We start from the raw sequence: 16,558 nt of genomic DNA, 5'->3' as shown, positions 1-16,558 counted from the left end.
TGAAACCCCAGAAATGGTTTAAACAAAGGGAGATTTGTATTTTCAGCTCTGGGGAGGCTGGATGTGGAGAGGGACACAAACTGGAGGACAGTTCTGGGGCAATCACAGTGGTCCCGGTGAAGATGCTGAGGCCAGCAGGAGCACAGGGAAGGGGATGGTTTGCATGAGCAGCATCCAAGAAATAAACATGAGGCACTTGACAACTAACCAAGCTCAGGTTTGAAGGAAAGGCAAGCATGTTTATGCTCATTCCTTCCTCTCATTCTTTGCCCAGGGGCTCCCTAGAACAAATAAAATGCCCTCTCCTCTTCCTCATCCTCCAGGTTCAAGAACTTCTCACTTCCTCCAGGAAGCCATCCTTAACAAACTTCTCCTACCCTGCTCTCAACTTTCATGACCACCCAGTTAGAACCTGAATATGGCACTTTTTGCTTCATTGCACTTTCTTCATTGTTCCATGTGCTGGTCCAATATGACTCCCCAGTGGCAGACTGCCAGGCCATCTCTCATCCCACAGTGCTTCTCAAGCATCTTTTGTCTCCTTCAGTGTCATCTTGTCCTCATTTGCATAGACAAGTGCCATAGACAAGTGCTATAGTGAGTGTGATAATAGCTGGCTACAAGTTGTCATCATTTTTTTGAGAGCCAGGTATAGCTGGCATCATGGTAGGGAAAGGATTTGCCTATCTGTCTATCAATATACATATAATATGTTACATATTATGTTAAACATTATACATTATATATTATAGTTCTAACAATAGCCCTTCTGGGTAAAGGAAATTTACTTGCCTTTTAAAGACCAGGTACCAAGTGTTAAAGTATTAAACAGAAGCTGTAAAGGGCCTGAGATTTCATCCTACTTGCAAGCTAACAAGTTGGCGGCCTCTATTTTATGTACATATACTAACAGAGGACACAAGACTTCTGGGGCAGATGCAAAGACCAATTATTTCTCATGACAAAAGCAGCAGTCAGAGCAGTATCTTGTGTTACAGGGCGACATGGTGAGGACCAGATGGTGCTTGCATCTGCAGTGAGTGCATCACAGCATAGGAACCCCAAATGAGGAAACTGTGATCCTAGAAGAGGCTGCTGATAACTTCTCATCCTCAGAAGGAGAGAGAGAGAGAGAGTGCTCTTTTTTCACTTGGAATGTAGTAACCAATCTCTATCTCTCTAGAGAGAGGAGTAGAAATTTACTATTATCCTGGAACATCTCCAGAGAACAGGCATCTCTAAGCTTTATCATCCCAAGCTTCCAAGGTTGGTTGCTATTCGAACATGCTTGAACGGATAGTCTGGGAAATATGGGAACACTATGGAGAATTGCCTCTTGATACCGAGTCATTATGGGCTGTTCCCAAACTTGTCCACAGATGTGTCCATGATGGTTCTCTGGTACCATTACTTGTTCTAGGACCCACATCATTCTCCCTAGGGCTGAATCCTGCGGAACCAGATCCAGTCAGTAATAGTCACCATTGATCTAACCCTTACCATGCGCCATGCACCATGTCAGGTGTTTTGCAAATGTTGTCTCCCATCCCTACAACAACCCAGTAAGGTAAATTTTATTGTTCCCACTTTAAAAATAATAAAAGTATTGCTTGGAAGTGACTGTCTTGCTCATTACTACACTAAAGGTAGGAGGCACGGTTTCATGCCAGGTCAGCCTGGCTATTAAACCTGTGCTTTTCTTCTACTCTTAAAGCCTTGTGAGTTGGCTTGGGTCCCTAAAGAGGTCGGGCTTCTCTCTGCCTCAGTAGAAGGAGTCAAATAGCTGCCTTGCTTACTATTAATTAAGAAGAAAGTCATTACCCAAGCCCTTCCTAGAAAGATGGCCTTTGAGAACAGCAGTTAAAAGCCTACATTTTATAAGCAGATCCAATTTAATTAGAGTTGAACAAGATAAAAGGAACAAGCTCATTAGCTTAAAGCACTAAACCACTTTTGCTACAAAAAAATAATTTTTTTAAAACCAAGTAACTTAAGAAAATAATATGACATCCAGGCAACTTCCTACATGCATATAAAACATAACAAAAACATTATAGCCACATACACCAAAGTTCTGTGCAATAATGTCATTACCTTTCTAGGTACCAAGTAGATGGGTGGGGAAAAAAAGCAGCAGTTGGAGCAGAGGCCTCTTAAAACTGCTACTGCAGCCTATTCTGTATGTATCACTCCCATCCCAGCCAACTCATATCATGACCAACAAGAACCTTGGACCATAGACTAATTGTCATGCAAATAAAAGCCTATAAATCTTTGTTTTATGATTACTGTCCTTGAATCTCTACCATGCAACTAGCACTTCTATTTCTTGAGGTCAAAACCATTAGTGACACCTGCTGGGCATTTCATTAAAGCTTATTTGAAGACATTAGACATCTGCCAAGTTAGAAGACAGAGCTGTCTGTGTTAAAAGGACAATAGTTGTGCATCAGCCATGTAGACAAGTCCAGCTCACTCCAGGTGACTCCTGTCATAGGAGCCATCGATTTTTGGCTGCCGCTCTGGTTCAAAGTTAAACAATGAGTATGTCATTTGTGTTGTTTCACCATGAACAAAATACCTTTGAGGACCTATTTGCAATGAACCTCAGTGGAATGAAGATCGATGGGGATAGTAGATTTTCCATGGCTACTTGCAGATGAAGTTGCCAGTTTGCATAAGCTGTGACTTGCATGCAGTGCACAGTGCTAATACTCATCTTACTAGTCCTTGCTCATTTACCAGCTTCTTCATCACTCTTCCAGTGTCCTTCAACAACACTTTAGATGGCCCCTTAAATGAAAAAGGTTAAAGCAGATAAACGAACTTATCTTGTTTCTTTCACCCTCCCATTTTATCTTTTACTCTGGTTGAAGAGCAACATATTTAGCTGGAACAATTCATGGAATGAATTGGTAAGTTTGACAAACTTCTTCTTCTTATGCCCCCCTTACCTTCTCTGTGGCAATTACACTTCTCTATTTAACCACCTCATTTATTCCTGAAACCCCTAACACTAAGTGAAAAGCCATCAATGGGAAAATATTTTAATCTACTTTAATGGGAATTTTTTTCAACTTTGACAGAAAAGAATATATCACTCAAACTCTAGAAATAAGCTTAAGTAATAAACAACGATTTGAAAATTAGTACATAAAATGCAATGCAATGAAGAAGGAAGTGAAGCTTGTTAGTGGCAGTGGGTAGTAGAGGAGGGCTGAGGGTGGTAGAGAGTTGGGTAGTAGACTTTCAAGCAGGCTTTTCACATCAAAATCAGGCAAGTTTGGTGATAACTTTCTTTTCCTTAAGCCTGATGCTAGAAGAAGCTCTTGATATGGAAGACATGTCTGTAGCAGATGTGAAAAAAAAGGAGGAGAAGGGGCTTCAGAGTACGAGGAAATAACACACAAATTCTGCAAACTAAAGAGATATAGAAAAATCTTACCTCTTTATCTCTCTCGCTTACATATGCACATTCACAAAGCAGTGTTCATCTACAGTTTGGGTTCATCTACAATGGCACAAATTTAAATTGTTCCACATGATATTCTCCAACTAAAAACTATTAATTATGTAGTGTATTTGGGAGTGAGAAATCATTATACTGGGGGAAGAAAAGAGTCATTGTTTGAAAAGTAGCATAATTTCCCAAGAGCCATAAGGCAAAAGTCTGTAAGGAGGCACAGTTAAGAACCAAGGCAAGCTGTGTTGTGCAGGACGTCTGCCTACCCTGGCTCTTTGAGGCACCTGCCCCCTCATGCAGCTCTCTGCAGGGAGCACCGAGGGGCCAGCCATGGGCAGCCACAGGAGTCTCACTTATGAACTGGATTTGTTTTCTGTCTTCATCTCCTCATTTTTGCTTTTGCCTATAAAGTATCCCAAACTAGTGCCAGATAGATACTCAAGAGTTATATGTTTTTATTTATTGAATAGCATTTTCATTCATATCAATTAAGAACCCACACACATATATTTCAAGATCATAGTTCTCAAAGTGTGGTCCCTGGACCAGCAACAGCAACCCCTGGGAACCTGTTAGAGATTCAGGTTCTCAGGCCTCATCCCAGAACTATTTAATCAGAAATTCTGGGGCAGAGGGCCAGCAATTCATTAAATAACAAGCCTTCCAGATGATGCTGGTGCACATTAAAGCTTAAGAATCTCTGCTCTAAGGAATCAGTAGACAATTCAAAATCATCTTAGGGACCTTAGATATTAAGCTAGAGGAGTCAAACCAAATGTTCCTAGAACAGAGGCCTTATTACTCTAACTTTCTGGCTGACTTGCATAGTGATCTCTCAAAGGCTCTGATTGTCCTATGATTCGGTCAAAGCTTAAGGTCCAACAATAGAGGCTTATTAAACATCCCACCCAGTGTTTTACATGGACAGAAAAATGTAAGAAATGTAAAAGTGTCATTATATTAACCTTAATCTACCCGAATGACCATATAAAGTCAGCAATCAGCTCATTGAAGGCATAAAATTATAGTGTTTTCATCTCTGCATCCTAACAGCACAACACAAAACTGGCTCAGAATTCATGCTTGCTGGAGGGAGGAATGTGGGGAAAGGTGGGATTATTGGGATGAAGTTGTCTCTATCAATAGAGTATCTGTACTTTACTTGCTCCAATATGTACCACCACTGATTTCAGCCTATTCTAGAATAAAATTTCAATGGCACCGAAAAAACATATGGTTCCCTCATAACAATGTGGCATTGTGTAGATATAACCTAAATTTGAAAGCCTCTTAAAATACAAATCTTGATTCCATCTGTCTCTTAAAAAACAAACAAACAAACAAACAAACCTCAATTGCTTATAATCATGTTCATTTACCATTTTCTCAAATACTTAACAGCTGGTGCGGGGCGGAGGACAGAAGAACAAGAGAAGACATGTATAATTAATAAAAGTCATAATTCTGCCTTAATTTTAAATGTTATCTGTGCTTAAAATGTCAAATCTATGTCCCCACATTCTTCAAGTGATTTGCCCTTGACATGTAATAACTGAATCTATTACTACAGCTCATGGATTTATTCACTCTCAGAGAATTATAAGGAATAAGTGAGATCAACCTGACTATTTATTTTAAAGGACTTTTCAGAGGCTCTGATTAAGGGAGAACAATTTGTGGGGCCATTCAACTGATGAAGAACAATATACGGCAATATATTAATGTCTTAACATTCAAACTGAACTTCTTTTCATGACTAGGAGTAAAACCAGCCGGAAGTTGGACCTGGTGTACACCTGTTTCTGCCAAGGAATGTACTTGATATGCACCTAATGACATGCATATTCACAAGTACACTCTGGTCACACAGTGTTTTGTCTCACACAGAGGAGAATCTGCCTTGTTGAGGTGATAACCTGTCCCCCAGCTTCTCAAAGTCGGGTGTGAGGACTACAAGCCCAGATCACCTGTGAGCTTGGAGACTAGGCACATTCACTCTGGGCCCTGAACCCACAGAGCCAGAGCCACTTGTGTAGGGCCAGGACTGTGTGTTAACAACTCCTCAGAGGACTCTGAAGGACATCAGGGTTGTTGCTTCTGCACTGCTGACTCTGGGCACCTGCACCTTGTCTGCATTGGTGAGGCAGTACTCTCCTATCCAGTTAGCTCTGTGCAACCATGCCTGATGTAGTGTTTAGTCCGCGATTTTATGAGAACAACGAAGTTGCTTGTTGAAAATAGCTGAACATACACCATCTGGAATGAGGGTTACCTGAAGAGTTCACATCGCCATAATGACAGAGTATCCTGTAAATTGCAGTCCTGGGGTTCCTGGGTGCCCTCTTGCTTCTTCCTCTTCAGAAAACAGTGAAACTCTTTAGCCCATGATGCTAAGAGCATGGTCTCTGTCCTCAGCCCGATTGCTGTCTTCTGGTGACCATCAGATTCTTTTAGACGTCCTTTCCACCCAATATTCCACCAGACCAGTCTGCTCAGTCAGAGCTCCAATACTATACATGAAAAAATCCTTAGTCTCTCCATATATAACTCTCAGACTTAAGTAAATGGAATAGGAAGAATAGCAATAACAGTTAATATCCAGGCCCTGTGCAAGGGCTTTGCATGTACCTCTCACTTAATCTGCACAACATCCCTTTAAGGGACTAGTGTTGCACCTATTATGTAATGAACAAATGAAGGCACAGAGAGGTCAGGAAATTTGCCTAAAAACACACAGATGGTCATGTTAATATAACAAAGTGGTTTACTTCGGAGTATAGATTGGGAGTCATTGTCCCTACAATCTAAATCCTGACACTACCTTTAACTATTGAATAAGTTTTATTTTCCTCACTTACAAAAGGAGAGCAATAATAACAGAATTGTTGTGGGACTGTTTGACCTAACTTGAAAAATGCTTAGAACATTGCCAGTCCATAATAAGCTTTTGTTGTTGCTTTTGTTGGACACTATTCTGAAGGAGGTGTGTCACCTCCAGCACTCTCTCTAACATGTCTGTACAAACAACCCACACCCCAAGAAGCAGCATCCTTTTCCACATGAACTCAGGGCAACTGAACCATGCTCCAGCCTGAGTGCCCTCAACACCCTGGCCAAGGACCATCTCCCACTTGCTCCTGCTTCATCTTGCATTTTGCTCACCCAGGAAAAGTGAAAAGGGGATATCCTGCTCACTTGATAGGAAGAGTGCCTTCTTGCTGGCACCCTTCACCAAGAATGGATTTTCTTTCATTGTACAGAAATAAAGCTGCAGTGGCACGTCCTCTCTACCTCCTTTGACCATCCTGCCAACTCTATCTCACCCAACAGCAGCAGTTTCACTTCACATCCATTAGCCCGTGCTCAGCCCCACTGCTCTGAACATCGCTGAGAGAAAGTATTTGGTGTTGGAACTACTTATGAAAACTGACTTGCTTCCCTCGTGTCAGCGGGCATGTGACCAACAGCCGGGCTTCAAAAAAGACAGAAGCTGGTTTTTATTTCATCTACATGAGATGTCCTCTCTCCTTTTAACCCCACTGGTTTTTATTTCATCTACATGAGATGTCTTCTCTCCTTTTAACCCCACTCATTCTTCCAACCCAGACGAAGTCCTTCCTCTCCGTGAAGCCTCCCTGGCCTAAACAGATCCTCCTTTCTCTGAATTCTATGAAGCTCCTACCTTTTTAGTATTCAACTGTTCTGAATTCCTTTAACTTCCCAACTAGTCTTTGCCTTCTCCTCTCCTCTAAGCATGTGGGGTTGAGAGCCATATTCACGGAATCCATATTCGCTAGATTAGGTGTGCTTGGAAAGGATTCCCCAAATCCAGACATTGAGGATAATATTTTTTTTTACTTTGGACAAATTGAGCCTTTCATTCATTGTTGGCAAATGTATAAATAGGTACAGCCCTTTTGGATGGCAGTTTCTCTCCATCCAAATCTAAAATAGATCTGTCCTTCCACCCCACAACTCCCCTTTCAGGTGTCTATCTCAGAAAATCTTGCATGTCTACACAGTTATACTTAGAGCCATTCATTGCATTCATTGTTTATAATAGCAAAAAGTTGCAAGCCACTTAAAATCCATCCATAGGACTAAATTATTCTGGCACACCATGCCAAAGTTAAGAAAAAGGTGTTGTTCTGTATGTACTGACAGAAAGATCTTAAAGCAAATTAAGTTAAAACAGGGATCAGCAAACTTTTTCTATAAAGGGCCAGATAGTAAATATTTTAGTCTTTGTGGGCCACATGGTCTCTGTTACAACTGCTCAGTTCTGCTCCTATAGTGCCAAAGTAACCATAAACAATAAGTAATGAAAAAGCTGGCTACATTCCAATAAAACTTTATTTATAAAAACAAGGATGAGGCAGGATTTAGCCCACAGGCCATAGTTTGCCAACATGAGTTTTTAAAAAAGGCACAAGTTCCAGATCAATATGCACAAGTTGAAAAAGTTATCCCACTATTCTTCTAAGAAAGGATTAAGTGAGAATTTTCAGCCCCCTCACCAGAGAGCAGTGGGCAGGCACCATATCTCTGGGCTCTCTCCCAGCATCAGAATGGCCAAACCAGCCCAAACAGGGGCCAAAGGCAATTTCAGCCTTCTGGAACAGGGACCTTCATACCTGATTTTTGCTTTTGAAGATTCCAAAAGCCAAAAAACAGGAATTTCTTTTAAAGGGCAATTTATTTGAAGTGTTAATTAAAATGAAAATTACTCCAAGATGGCTTGGCTTTTCAATATTATCTCTGACAGTTTCCATGAGTATAAAACACATGACAGGCTTCTGTTGAGAATGATCTGCATATGGTCTGCAAATGTGCTCGTAGTTGAAAAATTGCTTGACTTGAAAGTAACCAAGAGGACAGACAGTGCATGGCAAGCCAGGCAGCCAAATTCTTTAACAAGACCTGTTCTGCTTCACGAGGATGAGAGAGAGAAGAGACTGAGGACTACACTCTGCTAGCACTCAGCCTCCAGTAGAGTCCTCTGGCGAGACAGAGCTCACCGCCTAGGAGAAAGGAGAGGCAAGTTATCAGGGCAACCGCGCAGCCTTATACAATTAGAACTTTCTACAACAGTCGTCCCCAACCTTTTTGGCACCAGGGACTGGTGCTCCTTTGAGAATCTAGTGCCTGATGATCTGAGGTGGAGCTGAGGCAGTGATGCTAGTGCTGAGATGTGGCTGCAAACACAAATGAAGCTTCACTCGCTCACCTGCCACTCACTTCCTACTGTGCAGCCCGGTTCCTAACAAGCCATGGACCGTTATTGGTCCATGGCCCAGGGGTTGGGGACCCCTAGTCTATAGTACATAAACTAGTTTCTGACCCTTTACTTCTTGAGTAAGGGAACTAAAAGCAGCCGTGCACAAACAGGAATCTCATGAATGACAGGGAGTGAATCCATCACAATCTTCAAGAAAAGAGGAAAAGTAACTCACTGTTTTGAAGTACTTTCTTTCTACCAGAGGCTGAGAGAAGCACCTTGACATCCTTATCCCAATTTTATTCCCCATGACTCTCAAAGATAGGAATTAACGTTTCTATCTAATGGGGAAAGAAGCAATGAAGCGGAAAAGTTAAGCAATTTGGTCCAAGGTCATGAAATTAAATAGAAAAGGAAGAAACTGGAAAGGAAGTAATAAGAATGACAACAGTAATAACAGCTGTTAACAATTACATCTGCTGAAGCACTACACTGTAACCAGGTCCATTATTTCCCTTATTTCACTTAAGCATCTCCTAAGTGACAAGGCCCAGAAGAGGAACCTCATCTGATAGCTCCACAAGTGGGCTGCCATGCTCACCTCCGTGTCAGGGTTTTGGGACTAGACCAGGGCCAGGATGCACTGTGCAATGGGCTAGGGCTCTCACAAGAGGGGCAGCTGAAACCGCTCTGCCCACCAGAGTCTCAGGATCTAAGTAATTTCCCCAACTAGGAATCTGGCATTCTGGTCTATGGCAAAGAGCTCCCCCGAGGGTCCCACCTACAAATCAGTTAAAGTAGTCTAACATAGTGGTGAAGGTAGACCTGATCACCACCATCTCAAACCAGTTAGTCTAAACTATCGCTTTCTGTACCAACTTAGAATTATCAGGTTGAAGGGCCTCTTTTTCTTCACATACTGTCTTTAAACCCATATTTGCTTTCCTGGCTATGACGACTCATATGTTCCCCACCGAGAATCTCCTCATTGGAAAGCAGCTAGTGAGCTAGCTTACGTAGACTGAAGACACTAAGGAGAGACAGAGGAGGCAGTTTGCATCAAATTTCCCACAGCAACAGCTCTAAGTTCTTCATTTGCTATTTTGGTTCTCAAAGTTCCTCTCAGGCCACCTCTGTCCTCAGGGAGCTGCTTATCATCTCCTGTGTGAACTCCAGCTTCCCTGGCTCCTCCCTCCTAGCTCTCTTGTTCCAATTTCAAATTCTTCTATTTCCTCAAAATTCCTATATTGTTCAGAGAATTTCTACCCTTCTCAGTTTCTGCCTCTGCCCTATACATCATGAGCATCTGAACAAGACCCATCATTATAGAAGATAGTTGGTTGACCACATCTCATGCCCAATCCCTACCCCAAACAGCTCATCAGGGAAGCTCCTTCAAACACAAATAAGTACTACCCCAGAAAGAATTCAGGTGACAGTTGTGCCCACCTCATTCCATATTCCCCTCAGCACATCTGAGATGGGGAGAGAAGCAGGAATGAGAATGACATAGCCCACTCTCCTTTAGACCTTTTTCCTGAAGGACCATTTCACCTTTGGCTACTTATAAAAGACTCAAAAGTTCCCCCAAGAGCTTCTTGAAGGTGTCTGAGGAGCTGTCTTCTGCCAAAGAGAACAGACTCAATGTGTGAGATGTGCAGGTGCAAAGGGTACCAGGATGGGCATTGTAACACAAAAGAGGACAGATCTTTCTCGTCATAGGAGCTGTCCCACCATGGACCATACACCAGGATAATGCACCCCACACCACTCCAAGGCGCTAACAGGGACCCCCATGGCCATATGGCATAACCCTGCTCTAGGCAAAGGTGGGATTAGGTGAACTTCCAGCTTCTCCCACAAAAGGTCTAAGACTCTATATTCTTGCTGCTCAGTGTTCAGAGGGGAGAGACCTGCCTGGATGTTGATAATGTTAAATGTACTTAATCACTGTCACATGTTCACATTAACTCCTGACCTTGCCACTCATTCTGTCTTACCAAGGAGACATTTGCTAGCCCTGCTTCAATGAGTACGAATACAACTTGCATTAGTTTGATTAAAAGCAAAAACACTTTGTGATTTTAAATAGGTTAAGTAAACTACTAAAATCTTTTTTATATTCTTTATTTAACAATTTTTTTAAAATACAAAGATAAGCTCTGGTTCTGCCTTTGTGGGAGATCATGATCACTTCTGAATAAGAAAATTTTTTAATGAATAAACTTTCTTTAACTATGAAAAATTTAATAAAGAAGTTGTCCCTATTCTACCCATTTTACAAAATAATAAACAAGCAGAGAAGAGAACACAAGCTAAGCCTAAGTTCTCTGGGACACATTGCACTAAAAACATGCCAATGGCACACCAAGACCTGCTGAAATATTTTTCCCCCAAGGCTAACTGCCTCTAGTTGTTTATTTGGGTGTGATTGGATGTAGTTTGGTTTAGTTTAGTTTAGTTTTGCTTTACTTTTCGTTTTGGGGATGGGGGTAAAGTGGAATGGTGCAAAACCACTCAGAAAGGTCAACATTTTAAGAATGTATATTAGATGTGTAGTGTGTTCCTGAAAATACAAGTAAATAAAGCATTTTCTAAGCTTCACTCTGCCTACTCCAACTACCCAAACCTTAAGATACAGATGTACACCCAACAAGCTCCCAATCCAACCAAGGCGCAATCCTAACACTTACAAAAGGATTAGGAGACTGACTTACTCCTCTAACATGTTTTTGAGCATGTACTGTGTGCAAGGCATGGTGTGGGGTCCCATATGGGGCCTGGTTCCCAGTTTCTGAGTACTGACAATCTGATGAGAGAGAGAAGGTAAACACAATAACCCAATACACAAGTCATTCAGACAAGCCAGTGCTCTAAGTTAGAGTCAGAGGAAAAAGAGTCCATAGTAGGGTTGCCAAATTTAGCCAATAAAAGCACAGGATACAGCAAATATTTGGGACATACTTATAATAATAATAATAAATAAAAACATTCATTGCGTATCTGAAATTCAAATATAACTGGGCATTTGTATTTTATCTGATTGTAGAGATGAGGTCAGGCTTCTCAAAGGAAATGAGATGTCAATGAACCTGCATGTTAAAGAGTAAAGGGATGTTCCAGGGAGAATGGGTCAGTGGGTGAACTTGTCAAGGCACTCATCTTAGTCCATTCAGGTCACTAAAACAAAATATCATAAACTGAGTGACATGTGCACAGCAGACATTTATTTCTCACAGTTCTAGAAGTTGGACATGTCAAGATCAGGCATCATCAGATGATTTAGAGAGAGCCCACTTATTCATAAACACCTTGTCACTGTAACCCTGCATGCTGGAAGATGACAAGGGAACTTTCTCATCAACTTTTATAAGGGCACTAATCCCATTTTTGAGGACTCTTCCCTCGTGACATGAGCACTTCCCTGTAGAGGCCCCACCTCCCAATATCATCACTTTGGTGGGGAGGATTTCAGCATAAAAATTTGAGGGTGGGCAGGGGACAGACAAAAACTTTCAGTCCTTAGCAGCACCTTAAAGCTGGAAAAGTAGAAGGGACCAAATGGCAGAGGATGTGAAATGCTGACTAAATTGTGAGTCTGTCTCAGACAAGGAACTTGAGTCATCAAATCTGTATTTTATGAGAAGAGCATCCTATTAAATGGAAAATGCTATGGAAACTTTTGCAAGGCTAGTCTACTCCTCTCCCAATTTATAAATGTCAGTTATACTTTATAAATCAGTATCATTTCTTAAAGATTCAGCTGTGCTGCAGTTTGGACCAGCTCATTTTATGCTAGGAAATTTATTGAAAGGGACATTCCAGTCCTATTTGAACCCAGTTTGATCAAAATGAGAGAAAAGTGTAATCGAGTTTATGAAACTGTTAGAATCTATGCAAGTGTGAGCACTGACAATGACTTTCGCCCCTCCAGCTCCTCACTGTGGGGTCTTGGCATAGTTCCAAAGCTCTCTGAGCATTGGTATCTTCCTATTTGCAGCCGACCTTGCTGGCTAGGGTAAGGAGCAGAGACAGTGTCTGCAGAGCACCCCGCATAATGTGGAACACAGTGGACACTCCATAAGTGGTAGTGTTGGCAGGAACATAACTTTCAGCACCATTCTGACAGGTTTCTGGGCTACAAAACAGTCATCTGAGCAGTCTTAAATCTCTCTTAAATAAAAGTTTATGAGCTGAGTCCTTCTCTTTCTCACCAGTTACTCTTTAACTAAAACTTCATGTGCAGCAGCTGCACAGCCTGGTTAGCAATGAGACAGCCAAGGGCTGGGGCCAAGCCATGCTGAGCCTCTGTGCACCTTGCAAGGCTCTGAAACCTGACAAAAAGTACGTAGTGGACCCTGGCAGTTGGCCAAGCTATGCTATTTATCTTCTGCAGGACAAACTCAGCACATCCGCAATCCCAGGTGCTGCGTGGTGCTTTTAATTAAAAGATCCTTTTTTTTCTGTTCTTTCAAAACATTCTTTCTTTTTAATTAGTTTTAAGTATTTGGTACTTTGGTTAGATATTGATATAGTTTATAAAATGATCCCTCTAATTGCTCCTTCTCTCCTCTGGTTTTTCACCTAGCCAATATATTAATGGTAACTGCATTCCCTATGCCATGCTCCCCATCCCTGTGACCATCTATCAACTACTAATTTGTAATTCTTTAATCTTTCACCCCATTCTCCCAGGCCCCACCCTCTCTTCCCTCTGTCCGTCACCAAATTGTCCACTATATTTGTGAGTCTGTTTTTAATTAGTTTGTTCTTTTTTTTCCTTAGATTCTGCATATAATTGAAATCATATGGTATTTATCTTTCTCTGACTTATTTCACTCAGCATAATAACCTCTAGGTCCATCTATATTGTTGCAAATGGTAAGATTTCATTTTTTAATGGCTGAGTAATATTCCATTGTATATATGAACCATAAAGAATTCAAACAACTCAACAACAAAAACCAAACAATCCAATTTAAAAATGGGCAGAAGACTTGAACAGATATTTCTCCAAAGAGGAAACACAGATGGCCAATAGACATATGAAAAGATGTTCAAGGTCGCTAATCATCAGAGAAATGCGAATTAAAACCACAATGAGCTATAACCTCACACCTGTTAGAATGACTATCATCAATAAATCAAAGAACAACAAGTGTTGGCAAGGAGGCAAAAAAAAAGAAACCCTTATACATTGTTTATGGGATTGCAAATTGGTACAACTGCTGTGGAAAACAGTCTGGAGGTTTCTCAAAAACTTAAAAATGGATATACCTTTTGACCTAGGAATTGCACTTCTGGATATTTATCCAAAGAAAACCAAGATAATAATTTGTAAAGATCTATGTACCCCAATATTCATGGCAGCACAATTTACAATAGCCAAGATATGAAAGCAATCTAAATGCCCATCAAGGGACAATTGGAAAAAAGATCCTTTGACAAAAAAATCGTCTTATTTTTCTAAATTGTCTTGGTCTTCATTCTCACACCATTCCCTGAAGCCCCTTAGATTCCTTCACGGCCAGCAGCAGATGACCCTCTTTCCCACACATGAGACCAGAATAGGCCACCACTGGGGTTGCCACCTGTTCCAGTAATAGGCAGCAAAAACACTTTCTGAGCTTCATATTAGGCCCTGAAAGAATAACCCTACGAATTCCAAATGGCATTAGCCAAATTTCCTTCAAGCCCTTCTATCAAGTATACCGGTAACTGGATAATTCTTGCTTACCAGAAGACTGACTTCAAGACATATGTAATCTGAGCTCAGCTTCCCCATCTGTAAAATGGGAACAATATCACCCTTTGGCTACTGTGGGGCTGGAATCACTCTGTACATGTGTATTGCACAGCTTTGCTCCTGGCACACAGCACCCAGTAAATGGTAGCAATAATAAGAATGGCATATATTTTTTCCTATGTGCCAGCAACTGTCCCAAGAGCTTTGCAAATATCAACTCATTTCACTCCTGCAACAACTCTACCAGAAAAGTATAATTATTATCTCCCTATTTTCTAATGACGAAAATAGAAATTCTGAGTAGTACCCAAGTTCATGTAGCTCTTGCAAGACAGCTGGGCCCAGAACTCCACAAGCCAGCTACAAACTCCAGGCCCTGGCCACTACCCAGTATTTGCCTCCTTATAGTTTCCACATGAAGAAGGTCATTGTTCCACTGCAAGCAGGACTGGTCAGTCACAGGCTTATGCTAGCCACAGGCTGGGGCAGCCTCAGGACCCTGAGAAAGAAGGTTCCACCTAAACCTCATGCCTTTACCATTGAGCCCAGCACTGACTCCCAGCCCAAGAAGCACAATGACTTGCCTGCCGTCCACTGCCATCATTCACTGTTTCTGAAGCTGTTGCATAAGCGCTACTGGGAGATCTCAATGGGATCTCTGAGGCCTGAAAGCCCACCTCTGTCATTCAGAACCCTTCCTAGACATCCCCCAGCTTTGTGGACCAGCTAGCCTCCCTTCTTTATTTTATTTTATTTTTTCATGCCTACAGCACCTAGTCTTCCTAGGTGGTCTCCCATCCAAGTACTAATCAGGCCTGACCCTACTTAGCTTCTGAGATCAGACGGGATCGGGTATGCTCAGGGTGCATGGCCATAGAGTCTTCTTTATTTTTTGAAAGGCATAGAGCCTTGTTTCCTTCTTGCATCCTCCTTGCAGCCCCCACCCTCACCCTTCCCAGGGCCATGTGAAAGGCCAGCTGCCCCCACATTCCCCAAATACACGCTTGGATGTAGTGCTCCCCAGTCTTCTTGGGACTCAGTCTATTTGGTCCAGCACCATCCTAACTACCAAACATATTGGTTGAATGCCCATTGTCATCAGTAAATCATTCCTCAGATGCAATTTCTCAGCATCATCACTGTAGTCATGACCTTGGATTCTCCACATGATGGTTCTATCCCCCAAGATCAGCCTTAGGATGCTCTAAGAGAACAGCCTACTGAAGTACTTGTGGCCTTGAGAACCTTCCTGCTTTATGTGTCACCTACCCTGTCAGGCAGCTTATTGTGCAACTGTGCAAGAAGAGGGAGAAGACACATCCACTAGTGCCCCAATAATGACCCCACCACCAGATGACCAGATCGCCTACATTGCCCCCTGGGCCAGTCTCTCAGTTCACCTTTTTTGAGATGGACCCTGAGTATGGAAAGCTTGAAAACAGTGTCTACCAACATCCTTGTCACTGAAGAGGCTGTGAAATGCTAAAAATGCCTTGCCTAAAATATATTTCCTTCCTTTTTTACAGCTCACCCATTAAGAAAGTTCCATGAAATTGACTCTGTATTCTTATTTCTTTGGCACTTATCTGCTTTCCTTTTATTCCACATAGGAAGGGAGATAAAATGTAGTGAAAACAAAAAGTTATATTTAAAAAGGGGCCACTCTTCACCACTGTAGATATATTTTGTGGATAAATCACCTGTCAGTCATTTTAAACATTAGTGTGAGTTGGTTTACTTATCATCTTAGTAATGAACTCTGTAAGGAAATGGGATATAAAATAGGAAATGCATAATGAAAAAAAGGAGGAAGGAATAGAGCCACATTACTTCAGAAAAAGGCACCAATGAACATTCAGTGGTTCACACTCAACCACCAGGAGCTCCCTGTCCTTATCCATGTGTATTACAGGACGCTTTCAGTCCATCAGCAAGTTCAGTCAATACCCCTCCTTACACTTCCTCTGTCTACTCACTCCATCTCCCCTGCCTCCATCCACCCAAGTCACCTCTGGCCTAGGGGTACTGTTGCCCCCTAACTAGCCTCCTGATTTCCAATCTTGTCCCCTACCCCCCATAATTAATAGCAGGAAGAGTTATCTATTTAAAATATACAGCAGGTAAATCCACG

The 16,558-nt window shown here is 41.8% G+C and overlaps 1 pseudogene; it reads right to left on the bottom strand.

The window, feature by feature from the left end:
- Positions 1-15,188: 15,188 nt before the first annotated feature.
- On the bottom strand, positions 15,189-15,306 carry LOC120613885 (uncharacterized; annotated as a pseudogene).
- Between the last annotated feature and the right edge of the window lie 1,252 nt (positions 15,307-16,558).

Source organism: Pteropus medius, unplaced genomic scaffold (genome assembly GCF_902729225.1).
Source record: "Pteropus medius unplaced genomic scaffold, Ma_sr-lr_union100, whole genome shotgun sequence".
NCBI classification, from domain to species: Eukaryota; Metazoa; Chordata; class Mammalia; order Chiroptera; family Pteropodidae; genus Pteropus; species Pteropus medius.
The sequence above is the reverse complement of the archived record's forward strand: the minus strand, read 5'-3'. Positions and strand labels throughout refer to the sequence as shown.